The sequence below is a fragment of the Notothenia rossii genome (genome assembly GCF_949606895.1).
Source record: "Notothenia rossii genome assembly, chromosome: 1".
NCBI classification, from domain to species: domain Eukaryota; kingdom Metazoa; phylum Chordata; class Actinopteri; order Perciformes; family Nototheniidae; genus Notothenia; species Notothenia rossii.
In genome coordinates, this window is record NC_136912.1 from 42402039 (window position 1) to 42417328 (window position 15290).

The following is a 15290-nucleotide window of genomic DNA, read 5'->3' on the forward strand; positions in this document are numbered from 1 at the left end:
AAAATCAAAGCCCATTCATTTCGCCTTTCTTTCATGCTGTGCAAAGAAAAAGCAACGTCTTAATCCAGATATTTGACCATGACCCGCGCATTCATGCAAAGAAAAATATGGACACAAGATGTGTGCAAATGTATTTAGTTTCATATCCATGTGGACATGATTTAAGTGGGGGGGGGGGGGGGGGGATTTTTTTAAAATGTTGAAGTTAAAAGCATCAATCTGCTGCACTTTGAGAGCAACATGAAGAGATCTATGGATACATCTCTCAACACCCATATGAAACACAACTGTAAGCAGATTTGTTTCTTTATGGATATTTTACAAATCACTCCCCTTTTAAACTGTATTCTTGTTTATTAATAACAACTTTTTTTTACTGTCATATTAGTGTTGTATACCTGTTTACTTTATTCTCTTGTTTTTCTATAACTATAATGATCATATAAAGATTTGCCTTTACCTCACTGGTTGGAGAAAAAGCTTCTTATTGTAGTGCCGGTAAGAAGGAGTCGGAGGCGGAGTATTTAAGATGGAATTCCACTCTTTATTTTCCATCAAGCCATAGAGATATCACACATGTGCTCAGTCATGAGAGTCAAGTTAGAGTGCCTTGCTAGCTCTAGCTTGGCAACCTAAATACTCGGTGTTACACTAAACAAGGTCCGTGTAGGAACTGTAACCCAAAAGTGAATTATGGTTAACTAGAGTCACCACATTATATTCGTTAGCATAGCTAGCTAACCAGATGCTAATAACAACAAAGTTATTGACTGTATGATCAGTATGACAGATGAACAGATCGCCACTGGGCTTACACAGCTACGCAAAAACTGCGGCATGTGTACGGCTCCTTATGGGTACTGCAATTTGTGAAGTCCCGGCCCGGAGCCGCGTTCTGGTGCTCTCCGTTAGAACTACACTCCTGTCAGACGAGACATATACCACGTGATGACACGTTAGGCTCGTGTTGTGTTCAAGGACCCTGAACTTGGCCAGGAAAAACAAACTTTAATTATTTTGCGGTCTAGATTTCTTGAATCTTTTTCTTTTTTGCGTGTGTTTATAAATTACCTCGAGGGCCGTACCAAATGGTCTCGCGGGCCGTATACGGCCCGGAGGCCGGAGGTTCCCCACCCCTGCATTAGAATAATAGAACGTTTTATTCGCCATAACCAGTAAGAGTATGCTATAGGTTACATTGGAATTGGAACCTAATCCGTTCATTTTTGCAGGTCAGCAAGAAGTCAGCTGTGCCCCCTCCGAGGCCAGTTCAGACATAGCCAAGGTTGCCCAGCCAGCTAGCCGTGCCCCGACAGTGACAGCAGCTCCCACCCACCCCAGGGACACGTTGGCCAGCGACAACTCTGTGACTGAATACCCTACTGATAGGGGGAAATTCCCTGTAGATTTAGAAGACGATGATGTTAAACGGTACATTCTGAATAACGGGCCATGCAAGCCTGAAGGGCCATTCAAAAGGGATGGGAAGGGAAGGCGCTTTTCAAAAGAGTTCTATAACAAAACATCTAAAATTGGATGTAGAATTCCACGCAAGTGGCTATGTTACTCGCCATCTATGGACCGGGTGTACTGTGAGCAGTGCTGGCTGTTCGGTGACAGACCGTCTGCCCATCACCTCCACCAAGCGTGGAGAATAGGAATAAATGATTGGCAGGGTCTCTCTAAAAAGATTAAGGAACACGAATTATCGAGCTTTCATTTGGCAGCATGTGTCGTGTATGATACGTGGAAAAATAATCTGACTATTGACGCGCAAATATCATCTGAGTTTAAGAGAGAGGTGGGGTTTTGGACCGAGGTCCTAACCAGAATAACTGATGTTACACTAACACTGGCCTCTCGCAACTCTGCTTTCCGGGGTCACAGAGAGAAAATAGGTGATATAGATAACGGTAATTTCTTATCTACCATAGAATGTATGGCGCGTTATGATCCAGTTCTGCAAAGGCTTATTGAAAGCAAAAAGAAGGTGCACTACCTAAGTCCTCAAACTCAAAACGAAATAATTTCATTGCTATCGAAAAAAGTGCAGGACACACAGACATACAGAATGCAGAATTATATTCGATTATAATGGATACTACCTAGGACATTTCAAAAGTAGACCAACTGAGTCAAGTGTTCAGATATGTTACTATAGCAAATGATGAAAATGGAAACCCTACAGAGGTGAAAATAAACTAAAGTTTTTTGGGCTTCCATGCAGTCACAGACCAAACTGCTGCAGGTCTAGAGAGAGAAATTCTCGATGGAGAGAAAGGGTATACTACTTGGGAAGTGCCGCGGACAAGGATATGACGGGGCTAGCAATATGAGTGGCGTCTACTCCGGTGTACAAAAACGCATAAGGGATAAAGAGCCCAACGCAGTGTACATTCATTGTGCCGCGCACAATTTAAACCTTGTACTCAATGACGCATGCCAAAATATACCTGAGATAAAAGACTTCTACGACATTGTTGAAAGGCTATATGTATTCTTTAGTGGAAGCATCAAACGATGGAAGCTTTTGGAAACACACCTCTCAGTGCCCAAGGCTGGCCAGCCTACACTGAAGAGACTATGCCCGACACGATGGGCATCAAGACAAGACGCCGTCCAATCATTGCGGTTCCGTTATGCTGACATTATGCAAGCGCTAACTAAGATAGACTTGCTCTCCAAAAAAAGCGAGGATCGTGCATAGGCAACTGGCTTGAAAAAGGCCATGGAGAGCTTTGAGTTTGTTTTAATGACTGTAATACAGGGCAAGGTCCTTGAAACAGTCAACATTGTGTCCCAAGCTCTCCAGCGCAAAGACGTGGACCTCTTACAGGCAACAGCAATGCTTGGTAACGCAACCGATACACTTGCCCAACTCCGAGGAGAGTTTGATGGCTTAAAAGCGCACGCGCAAGACATGGCATCCTCATGGGGTGTCCACAGTCTCTTCAAAAACAGACGCGCAAGGCGCACAAAGAGGCACTTTTCAGAGCTTTGCGAGTACCAGCGGCTCCAAGACCCAGGGGAGCATTTTAGAGTGGCGGTATTTTACGCAAATATCGATATTGTCGTTGCCCAACTCAAAAATCGATTTGTTGGAATGAGCGAAGTTGCACAGCGATTTTCTTTTCTGCTTCCCCGCTAATTTTTGCGCGCAACAGACAAGGATCTGTCTGAGTCCGCAAGTGCTTTATCAGGCCAGTATAAAGACGACCTATCAGCCGAGTTTCCTTTCCAGATCCTGTCCCACCGTCATGCTCTTAGGCCTATTATAAAGAAAATTGAGCATGGAACAATCAAAGACCTTGCACAAACCCTGCTCATTGAAAATCAGTCCATTTTGCCAAGTATCCCCGATGTTGCCACAGCACTGAAATTGTTTTGAACTATACCTGTGACTGTTGCCAGTGCTGAGAGATCTTTCTCAAAACTTAAATTAATAAAGACATATTTGAGGAGCACAATGTCGCAAGAGAGACTGTCTGGGTTAGCAGTCCTTAGTATTGAGAGCCGACTCGCGCGCAGTATAGATTTAAAGACTGTTATACAGGACTTTGAGCAGAAGAATGCCAGGAGACGCGCTCGTATAAAATAATAGGCCTACAAAGCAGCTCCGGATTGCATCCTCTATGTAGCCTATAGGATGTGTTTTATTTGTTTGTTTTTTGTAGGCTACTTTTCTTTTATACAGAATGTTATATATATGTGAACCGTTCCGTTGTGTGAACTCCAATGATGATAGGCTATAACGTTCTACACTATACCTTCATGTTACAAAAAGTACACAGCCACTTGTTTGTATTTGTCAATGATGTTTAAATCAGATGTATATTATTATACAGTTCCTACTGGCCTTACTGTTTAAATCAGATGTATCTTTATACAGAAAGTTCCTAATGACCTATACTGTTTACAAAAGATGCCTGAAAAAATAAACATTTAAAAAGGTGACCCCGATGTCTATCCCATGTCACTCTATTATTGATTTAGGGGAGGGGGCGGGGCCCCATGGTCCGACCTGCGGGGGAGCCCCGAAATATTGCTCAACGCCACTGGGTTCGGCTGCATTAAATATTACATATCTGCCGTAGTTCTCTATTTATAGAGCCCTGATGAGAAGACTTCTAGACAAACATGAGGAACTGCCGCCAACACTGAAAACGTGACGTGGATCATAAATATATCAGCAATTAAACAACATCTTACATTTCTTTTCACACAATACGTCTCTTCGCAGTATCAACACTAATTCGGCTGACTTTTATATTTGATCCAATTGGTAAATAGGCTGTATTTACACCATAAAGGTGCACAGCTGATAGAAAGGGACACCTGGTGGTTAAAGCATGTTATTGAATTTCATTATTTTTATTATTAGATATTAATAGGATCCCTATAAAGTATATTCATTACTCGTTATTCTCTACTAATAGTTAATTAAAGACTGTATATAATGACTATTTTGCACCTCCCTTTCAAGATTTCAAGATTTTCTAAGGTTTATTCACAAACGGTGTAGTTATGCAATGAATGAAAAACTTGGGTCGCAGGTCCCTCAACAGTGCATTACAAGACATCTATCAATATTTGTGCATACCTCCAGCAATGTTAACTATGTTGAAGCACTTATTTTAACTGATATTATACATATGTATTATACTCTTATAGGATGTAGCCTATATAGATATTTCATCTCCGGCCTTGTCAGGTATTGAACAATCAATAAATAAAGAACACAGAATTATGAAATATAAAACACAGAATTTGTGTGATTATACTAAATGATTTACAAATAAACACCACTGCATATTTACAACTGTTACACATGCTGATGTAACGCAAATGTTTCCAACTTGGGATCAATAAAGTATATCTTATCTTAAGATGATCGATGGCTACTGCTATATTTGCAAAATTTGCCTCTGAACCTTGACAAGTGCATGTTTTAGGCTTATCAATTAATGTAATGTAATGTTATCAATTAACTAGGGCCGGGACTTTAACGCGTAAATTAAGATTAATTAATTACACAAAAAGTAACGCGTTAAAAAAAATTAACGCATTTTAATCGCACTTATTTTTGCACCGCGGAACGTTTCTCACTGGATGAGTTTCCGGGGTACCGATTATACTGGAGCACCAACTAACGTTCATGACTTCAGACAACAACAAACCACAGTGAACAATAGTCAACATGAACGAAGAAGCTGATGAGACCGCTTTGGTTGGCCCCGTGGATTGGACATTTTGTTTTAAAAAACGGAGGGATGGAAGCGTCAATAAGAGCACGGTTGTTTGCGAATTATGCAAAAACGAATTTGCATATCACCGCAGTACATCAAGCCTCAAGTATCACCTCAATGCAAAACATATAGCAGCTAGCGTGGAAGCTAGCGTGGACGTTAGCCCGACTCGGAGTACAAGGACCCACACCCAATTCGCGTTGATCAAACAGTGGCCTATGCAACAGAGAGACTTTATTTTTCATCAGGATATTGGAAGAATAGGAGGGATTGAGGTCAATCACTGGCACTTTTTTATTTTATTTTAAATGGTACACTTTATGTTGAACTATTTATTACGTTGTTGGTGCAACTGGCACTTTATGTTGAACTGTTTATTGTTTTGGCCAAGGTTATTGAGAGAGTTGGACTGAAATTGATTAGATTTTTTAAATCAACAAAGTCTGTTATGGCCTCTGAAGCAACAGAGAGATGTTTTCTAATAGTCAGGGTTTCCAATGTTCTGAATGTACTTGAAAGTATTGTGTTTTACTTAAAAAACTAAGTGATATAGTTTACAGAAGGTCTACCTACCTATAGGCTACCTGAATCTCTGAAATGTACTATATTCCTAAATATGCTATTGCTACACTTTATCGCAAAAATTGCACTTTTCTGTTGGTCTTGGTTAAGTACCACCTTGAAAAAAATAAACAATGTTTTGTTGCTTAAGCTTATGTATTCAGTCATTATTCAATGGTATACTAAAATCCATGTGAAAAAAATTGCTTCTCACTGTTCTCAGGTCAAATATTTATATGTGATTAAAAATGCGATTAATTTCGATTAATTAATTACAAAGCCTCTAATTAATTAGATTATTTTTTTTAATCGAGTCCCGGCCCTACAATTAACAACAGGGGGGGGCACAAACATCAGACCAGCTGTTAAATAAAGCTCTTCTGACCTTAGCTGGCATGTGGGTATATATTAATGCTGCCCATTATGGGCACAAGCAATTTTCACCCATTTATCAACTATATGTTTTAAATTTGAGTGTTTCCTATCCCCTAAACCTCCAGGGATGTACACAGTATACTGGCAACTTCTTATTATGGGAAATACGAAAACGTCTTTTAAAACTACAATTCCCAGTAGAGACGTGCCATAGATAGAGAACATGTTGCGAAAAACACAATATCGATAGCAGCGTCCCTAGCAACAAGTAGTTAATAATAATAAAAGACATTAAGAAAAAGGCATTTTAAACAGTCATTAAAAAGCAACACAATCTACCTTCATTGCATTACTATAAACGTGTAATAACGTGCTTTAACCAGTAGGTGGTTTGGGTTAAAAAGCTGTCAAGTTTATAGTGTTAACAAAATAAAATATACTGCTGTTTCTGGTTTAGTTTACGAAGGATATATTTAGTTATTGTTTTGATATTTGTAACACAAAAGCGATGGAAAAAACCCACAGCAACACAGAAAAGATGGTCTTAACATGACCCAGCGGTCTAGTAGTTAATAAAAAACAATAATATCAAAACAAAATATTACTACTAACTTTATTGTGAAATTCAAACTGAACGTTAAATGAATAGTTTCCGGTCTATTCTGAGCCAGATCTCTGTAGATAAATAAAAATAAAGAACTACGACAGATGTGTAATATATTTAATGCAGCCAAACCATTTATTACAATACATTCATGTGATGACTTTCAAAGAGTAAAGCAAGCACTGCTGAATAAAGTATGATTGTATCTTTTACGAAACGTTTTTTTGATATGGAATGCAGTTGGAGGTCAACCAATCACAGAGCTTGAGAACTTATTACGGGGTTTGTCAAACAGAGCACATGGTGTAGTCCTTAATGATAGCTGGGGATTCTGGGTAGTGTAGTGTCTTCTGCCATCCTTTACTCCGAATTTTGTTTTGTTTCTCTGAATCGAAGGGGAAAAATACAAAAGCATTGCACACAATTTAAACCAGGGCTATTCAACTACACATTCAGTTAGGCCATATTTTATAACTACAAAATTCAGCTGGGCCAGACATTCAGCGGCCTGTAAAAAGTGGGTAGTGACACATTTTAAACAAACACATATTACTGCGATGAAAAACATGCAATTTTTATTCATTGTTCATCTAACAAAGGTAGGTCAAAAAGTGCATAAAAACACAACAAATTAGCATTAATTTAACAGAATGTGAAAAAAAAGTGCACAGTTGTAGCATTACATTTGTTTGCTTTAGAAGTCAAATATTCAGGTTATTTTTTTTGAACCAGGCACATCACAAAGTGCATTTACTGAATACAATAATAGCAGTCTTAATACATTTCCTGACATACAAAAAAAACAGGTAAAGAGCAATGCAACACAAAGAGGTAGTACTGTAGCAATACTATTTTTTCACTTTTCAAGTAATAACAAAAAAATCATACGTTTTGGTCACATTTGACCCAGACACATTACAAAGTGCATTTAAATGAATACAGAAAGAACTGTCAAGTTACCCTTCAGTGCACAAACCCATAACAAGGGATACGGTCAGTGGTTAATTTGAGCCGGATCCTGCCGGAACAGGATCCGGCACCTCTTCATTTTGGCCACCCTGTGTTCCGGCACCTATTTGGGCTGATCCGGTACCTCTCACAAAAAATAAAAATAAAAAATGGTTAAAATGAAATAAAATATGCAGATATTAATTTACAGAAAAAATCCCAAGAATTTCATGTCGTTTATTAAGATTAAGATTTGAAAGAGTCGGAGATCTGTGTTGACGCACTGAAAAGCTGGACCAACGGACAAACGTCTTTCACTTTTGAAATTCGCCACATGAGGAGCACGTCGCAGAGAGGAAGAAACGGTGATTCAATGCAAGCATGTCAAAAAGACAGTTACATTTACTGTCTTTCTTCAAAAAGAAGGAAGAGGTAATAGACACTTCAAAACGAGTCAGAAAAGCCTCCACAAGCAGCGACGAGGGCAGCTGCAGCGGTCATGTTGATGGTCAAAACCAGGAGGAGGTTAGCGCCGCAACAGCTAGCCAGCTAGCTAACCGACAGCTAGCCAAGCCCGGGCAGCGGGTCAGGTTCACCGCCAGCCGGAACAGGAGCCAGCTACCGTCAGCCAGGTGGACCACCAACAGCAAAGGGTGGGTACCCTGGCATCAACTAGCCCGGTACAACAGCCGGAGCAAGAGGCGAGCGGAACCGCGACATCAGCTGGGTGATTCTCTGAATTCGGTGCGCATTGGGTTCTCTGGATATGAAAAATATATCACAAAAAATTCTGTTTCTGAACATTGCATCTGATGAAGGACTATTTGAACTTCTGAGAAAATACCTTTTCCCACCTTAGGCATGAAATCCCAAACATTATTAGGAATTTCTTTGTCACTTAGGTTGTTTTTAATTCAACCCCGTAACAGGACATTTTGATACCTGTATGATTATAATTCTAAAACATATTCAAACCAATTCTTCCAGTGCCTTGGTAATCACCTGTCCCTTGTGTAAAATAACTTATTGGAAGTATATTTTATTTTATTCTAAATAATAATAATTTGACTGTCAAGTAGGAAATGGCACCTTAACGTAAAAGCGGTCTTCATAAATCATGAAAATATACTTTAACATTAACATTAGATTAGGCTTTCATGTATTTTCTACTTGTCCTCTAAATCTTGTATACAGTTTAACAAACATTAATCTAATATGTGTTATTATTATCAAAACATTTATGAAAATGTGTCACTGTAATGGGTTGAACACACTGTAACAGGGTTGAATGAATGGCAATTAACAGGGTTGAATGAATGACAACATTTAATCAACTTGAAATGTACTTAAATTAATTCATTAAAACAAACATGAGGAAGGAAACATATCATAAGGCATGTAAAATAACATCACATTTAGATTGAACGGATCTGTACAACAGTATGAGAAGAAAAATTAAGAGGCTGAATGCTGTATACAAAATCTCACTGGAATTGGTTTCACAATGTAACAATTGACATCACAACACGAGTTACACTCTAAATATAAACATTAACATTAAAATCATTTAATATGTTCTTCACAGGCTTTAATAGAATTAATCTCTCATTTCATCATGTATCAGCAGTAAAAACGTACATTGCTGTCTGCTCTAAAATCGGAAAATTGAGTGTTCACTAAACTCTGAACTAATACGTTTTATGAGTGAATATGGATGGTCTCTTATCTGATCTGTTGTTCCTGCTTTTTTGGTTCTTTCATCCATTAGTTTGTCAGTCTGTCCCAGATCTCATTCTTAATTTGCATGTGACGTGAATCACGTCCTGTCACAGGTTGAGGAGGCGGGATGAGCTCAAGTACATCATCAAACGGATACCACAGTACATCCTCTTGTAGAGGCCAAAAGAACCTGTTTTTGGTCATTCCAGCATGGTGCATGCATTTGACTTGAACGTCAATTTCATCTGTGGCAAGGATTTGTCCCGGATACAATGCTTTCTCATAAGTGAGCAGACACCACTTCCCTATTACCTCTGGGTTATCCCAATTGATTTCTTTCTGCCCTTGTGACACAGTAGCTGGCGACACGGTAGCTGACACGGTAGCTGGGACTTTCCTGAAAAAGCTGAAATGCTTTGTATTCCAGCATTCACATACTAGCTTCCCATAGGTGGAGCACATGCAGCTGACATCTCGCGATGTTATCTCCCCTCGAGCAAGAGTGATGACCTGATGGATTTGCATGGTTCCTGGGACTGGTGGAATGGTGGACGGCATCCTTTGCAGTGCTTGCTCAACAGCTTCATCCTCGATAAAATACAATTTGATGGAAGTGTCCGTCTCAGAGAGGGCCTTGAAGAGCTCACAAGGATTGTTGATGTCCCGGCCATGGCTGATGAGGTTGTCTGCTGATCTCTTTAAGGCAGCACCAACACCATCTGGTGCTCCTTTGCCATGACTGGACTCGAAAAAATTCCAGGTCCCTCTCAGTCCTCTCTTGTCAAGCTCTGTACTGAAGAGAAAAAAGTTTCCTTTCTGCTTGTACTGTGTACAGGGCCCATCACTAAAAAAGTGCACAAGAGACACCTCTGGGTGTGTGGTCTGCACATAATCAAGTGCAGGTTTCAGATGTTCCCATATAGCAGCTGGACTCTTGTGCTTGGATGGTGAGATGGATGTAAAGCAGGTTGGTTCTTGGGTTGCACCAACATAGATGACCCCTGTGTGAAGTGTGGCCTGTTGGTGGGATGATCCAAAGTGTACTGACTGAATCTCATTGCTGTATTTACAGGAAAAGTTCTCAGAGAAGTCAATGTGGATAAGGCATTCATCATTGGCCATGCATCTGCGCAGTCCACGGTAATAGGCATACTGTTGCCTGATGTTGAAGAGATGCCTCTTAAACTTGGTGAGGTGTGTGTGGAATTTCTCTGCAAGCTCCTCTTGACTGCTCTCAATGGTTTTTTTAACTGTTATTTTTGCGACCGAGCTCTCTACATCATTTAATTTTGGTTTGTCTTCTGTGGCCCACTGCACATAGGTCACCTTCTGTGCACCATTATATGAGGTTGAGAGGGGAACGATTCTCTTCCTGCAATCTACACATTCTCCATACATGCAGGCCTTGCTGCTAATGTCACAGCAGACAAGTTCTGTGAGGCTCTCTAAATGTGATGTTCCAATAAGCTTAAGCTGACAAAGCTTGTCAGCCAGAAAGCCCAGGTTTTCATGTAACCTGCACTGGCATGTGTCGCGGTCTGAAAGGGAGGGATGGACAACCCAAAAGGGTCGCAGCCGGCAAAATGAGGCATAGGAAATGTGACTGGGGTTGTTTTCTGCCAGAAAATTCCTGTGAAGGTTTTTCATTGTGTCTACAAGGAATCTTTTTTGCATTTTAATTTTCTTCTTTGTTATTGTTTGTTTTTTCCCCGTCGTCATCCGACTCACATCATCTCTTGTGAAGAATGTCTTCACCTTGCTCACCAGCGATTTATCAGTGTACCTGTTGTAAGCTTGTCTGGTGGAGTTATTACTTAGGTCTTCATTCTCACACAAGGTCCTGCGTTTCTTTGAAAAGCCTAGTGCTTTCTCAGACCACCTCTGCAGCCTGTATTTCTTGACTATCTTCCCGACAACAACCTCAGCAACAGTTTTTTTTCCTTTTTCATTTCTGGCATTCTTGTACTTCCTCCTAATGTCATGAATGAGGGCTTCATGGTGCAGTAAGGTTCTCCTCACCTTGCTGTTCACAGTACAATTCTTCAGCCACTGACGGACTTTGGACCTGGGAGAGTCTTTATTCTTGGTTGCTCGCTGGAGTCTTTTCTTGTACTTTTCTTTCTGCTTCTTCTGATGTTTTAGTTGCCTTTGTAGTTCTTCTATTTCTTTGCGCAGTTTGTCTCTTGCTTTTCTGGATGCTTTCTTGCCTGCTGAATGACTAAGATGAAACCATACAAAAGGGGATCGTTAGTTTTATAGATTAGTAGTTACATTAGTAGTGACATAGCAATTACATTCACTAGGACACTAGGGTGCAATAATTTACCCCAATGTGTGTGTGTGTGTGTGTGTGTGTGTGTGTGTGTGTGTGTGTGTGTGTGTGTGTGTGTGTGTGTGTGTGTAGGGGGCATCTGAATTCACTACTAAAGACAGTAAACAATGGCTACCTTCCTACAAATGTGCATTTCTTATGAGCTACTAGAATAATCCGATTAATCATGTATAAAGCAGTGTATAGCAGTGTTTTTAAACAAGCATAATTAAACCAAGCACTATTTCTAACCACATATTTCCCTCACCGTGAGGATCCTGGTCTGGCTTGCACAGCATCTTGAATCTCACTGTCAGGAGTATGTGGAGGGGTTAGAGAGATAGGTCCAATGTTTTCAATCTCAGCTTTCCTTTTCTGTCTTTCTTTAGCCTTCCGCCACTCCTTCCGCTTACACCTTTGAGCCCTCTTACTCAGGTCATTGATCGATTTCTTTTTCCCTTCTTCTGTATCTCTGTTCCATCGCTCACGCTCTTTCCTGAGGTATTCTTCCCTTCTCTGTGAATCTGCATTTCTTCTCGCCCTGTACTCTCTTTGCCTCTCTGCATTTGATTTAGCCATCTGATATGAAAATAATATGAAATAACATGAAATAGCATCTAGAGAACAGTCCAACCTTCAACCCTAATAATTCAACCCCGTAACAGTGATTCAACCCCGTAACAGTGTTTTTTGTTACAGGGTTGAATTTTACGGGGTTGAAGATTTTAGCTTAATGTAGCCATAAGTCAACATTAGCTAGGTTATGGAGCACCCCATGGCATGAGGAAAACAAGAAATTAATATATTTTCCCAAGGTAATTGTTTACTTTTTCTCAAACAGTAGTAAATATGATTTATGTACGTAACAGTGTTGAAAGGTTGAGCTTTACGATGTCACTCTGACAATAAAAACAATGAAATATAGCTAAGAAAGTATGCTCACACTTACCTCTCTTTAAAGTTTCAGCAGGAAAATGTTGAGTGATGTCACTTCCTGGGTGGTGAGGAAGTTGGACTGTACCATTCTTTTTTTAAAGGGGGGGATTGGTATGCTGTTATGGGGTTGAACAAAACTGGGGGACGTGATTAAATAGTGCTATTCTATAGATAATTCATGTTTTTTTCTCAATTTTTTTTAATTCAGGTTAAAGTAAACAGGAAAATGATTATATTAGCAGAAAAAACTTGTGGTTATTGACTATTTTTATTTGTTTTATATTAAATGAAAAAGTTACTTTGCTCAGTTGGGACATGCACATTTGGCTGAACTCTACGTCTCAGCAAGCCATAACATTTTTCAAAACATAATTTTTAAAATATGTTTGTGTGTTTTAATGCAAAGACACGTGGATCTTTCCATTTCCTGTTTTAAAATGCATTTTGTGGTTTACTTTATATGAAAATCTTTGAGGTTAACCTGTGGGACACAAAGTGCACCGATTTCAGAGAATCACCCAGCTGGCTTACAGCAGGAAGATTCAGTAGGAGAGGAGAGCGCATTGAGCGTAGAAGAGTGTGGGACGTCCAGCGACAGGTCAGTTTTTTCTAACTGTGGCCAAGAACTTGGAGGACCGTATGTTATCTCAAGGAGGCCGGATGCCAGATAAAACTGGATATAACAAGTTCATTGAGGAGTTGAAGGTGCTTTACGCACAATACTGGCCCGAGGACGCAGGTGCGCTGTATGGAGAGACTGAGGTTGAGTCACTGTGTCAGCGCTTCAATATTGCCAACCCGCGCGCAGTCATACGGGCCTACAGAACGTACAGAGACTCAGATGGTAAAGACACCCCCGATGAGCTGATGGAGTTACTTGTTGCTGTCAACAGCATTCCCATTGCAAGTGCTGAATGTGAGCGCGGATTTTCTCAAATGAACTTGATTTGCACTCCCAACCGTAGCTCTTCGCTCACATCTACCATGTCATCTTTACTCTTCCTAAATCTTGTTGGACCCCCCTGGCTAAATTCAATCCAGTCCCGTACGTGAGGTCCTGGGTGGCCAAAGGACACAGAACTGCCACAGACACACGCAGTAAAAGCAGAACAAAAGAGATAGAGGACAATCCGGACATGCTCGTGATGTGGGGTGTTTTAAACAACTAAATATGGTGAGCAAACATACTGTCTATTAATAGGCCGCCGTGCCAATCTTTGAATAGGCCTAATAAATATATTTTTTACACGTTAAACCTGTTGAGAAATTAATTGCTGGCTGTATACTGAAGTCCCACCTGTGGTGATGTGGGCCTATGTTGTGCGTACTAGCCTAACAAATTATAAATTATCGTCATAACATTTATACCATGGATACTATTTGAAATTGAGGCTTGTAAGTCCCACAGCGTTGCAAGTGGACATTTTCATGTTGTTTTCAGCACCTTTTCTGTATACGTTCCGGGACCTGTACGCGTCTCGTCATCCCTGAGTTGTCATATGTACTTTGCGTTCCGGCACCTTATGATTTACAAATTAAGCACTGGATACGGTTAACTATATGAATGAATACTACACTACACGTCTACTATAGTAAACTAGGTGCTTACTATCACCTCATTTGTGATTTGTCATCGCTGACTTTCTCAATGGGAGAAGGGACATTTTTTGTTTTGAACAAGAGCAGTGATTTTTGGCTCATAGGATATCAATGCAATCCTAAGACATTGGTGAAAAGTGCTGTCAGTCAGGGAGCAGCGAGTGCTACTTTTGATTGAGTTCATGTGTGAAAAGCTTGATTCACATGTGTATGTTGATCCAAACATACTGAGCACACAGATCGCTACTTTCTGAGCGTTAGGGCAGGGGTTCCCAAACTTTTCCATGCCAAGGCCCCCCAAAAATCATTAGCTTCTGGCCGGGGACCCCCTTTGCAAACCCACCAACAATGCTACAAAATATGTCACATCAACTTTAAGAACGTTTTTGTTACTTTTATTCTCTATTCAATACTGTAATTATTACATTTGTTTAGCATGAGAATAATATTAACAATATGTTTTCAACACAGAATAAGATTTGTATGGCAGGGCATCTTTGTTCCACCACAATGTTTTTCTTATTATAGACACTATGTTGCAATACATTTTACCCTACAGAAAATATATTTACATATGCAAGACTTTTTTTTTTTTGTCTTTCTTGCATTATGTCTTCAAAAGTTTTCAGTCAAAAAAGAAAAAAAATCTATTAAACTGACTTGGTTCTGTAAGTTCAACACTATATTCCCACTGAATAACAAACCTTTCAACAAACTGTTGATGATACAAAAACAGAAAAAAGAAACCAAACCTCTCTTTTGTGTGTGTGTGTGTGTGTGTGTGTGTGTGTGTGTGTGTGTGTGTGTGTGTGTGTGTGTGTGTGTGTGTGTGTGTGTGTGTGTGTGTGTGTGTGTGTGTGTGTGTGTGTGTGTGTGTGTGTGTGTGTGTGTGTGTGTGTGTGTGTGTGTGTGTGTGTGTGTGTGTGTGTGTGTTGGAAGTGACAGACAGTGATCACACTAGTGGGAGGGATGGGCTTGGTGGCTCCTACAC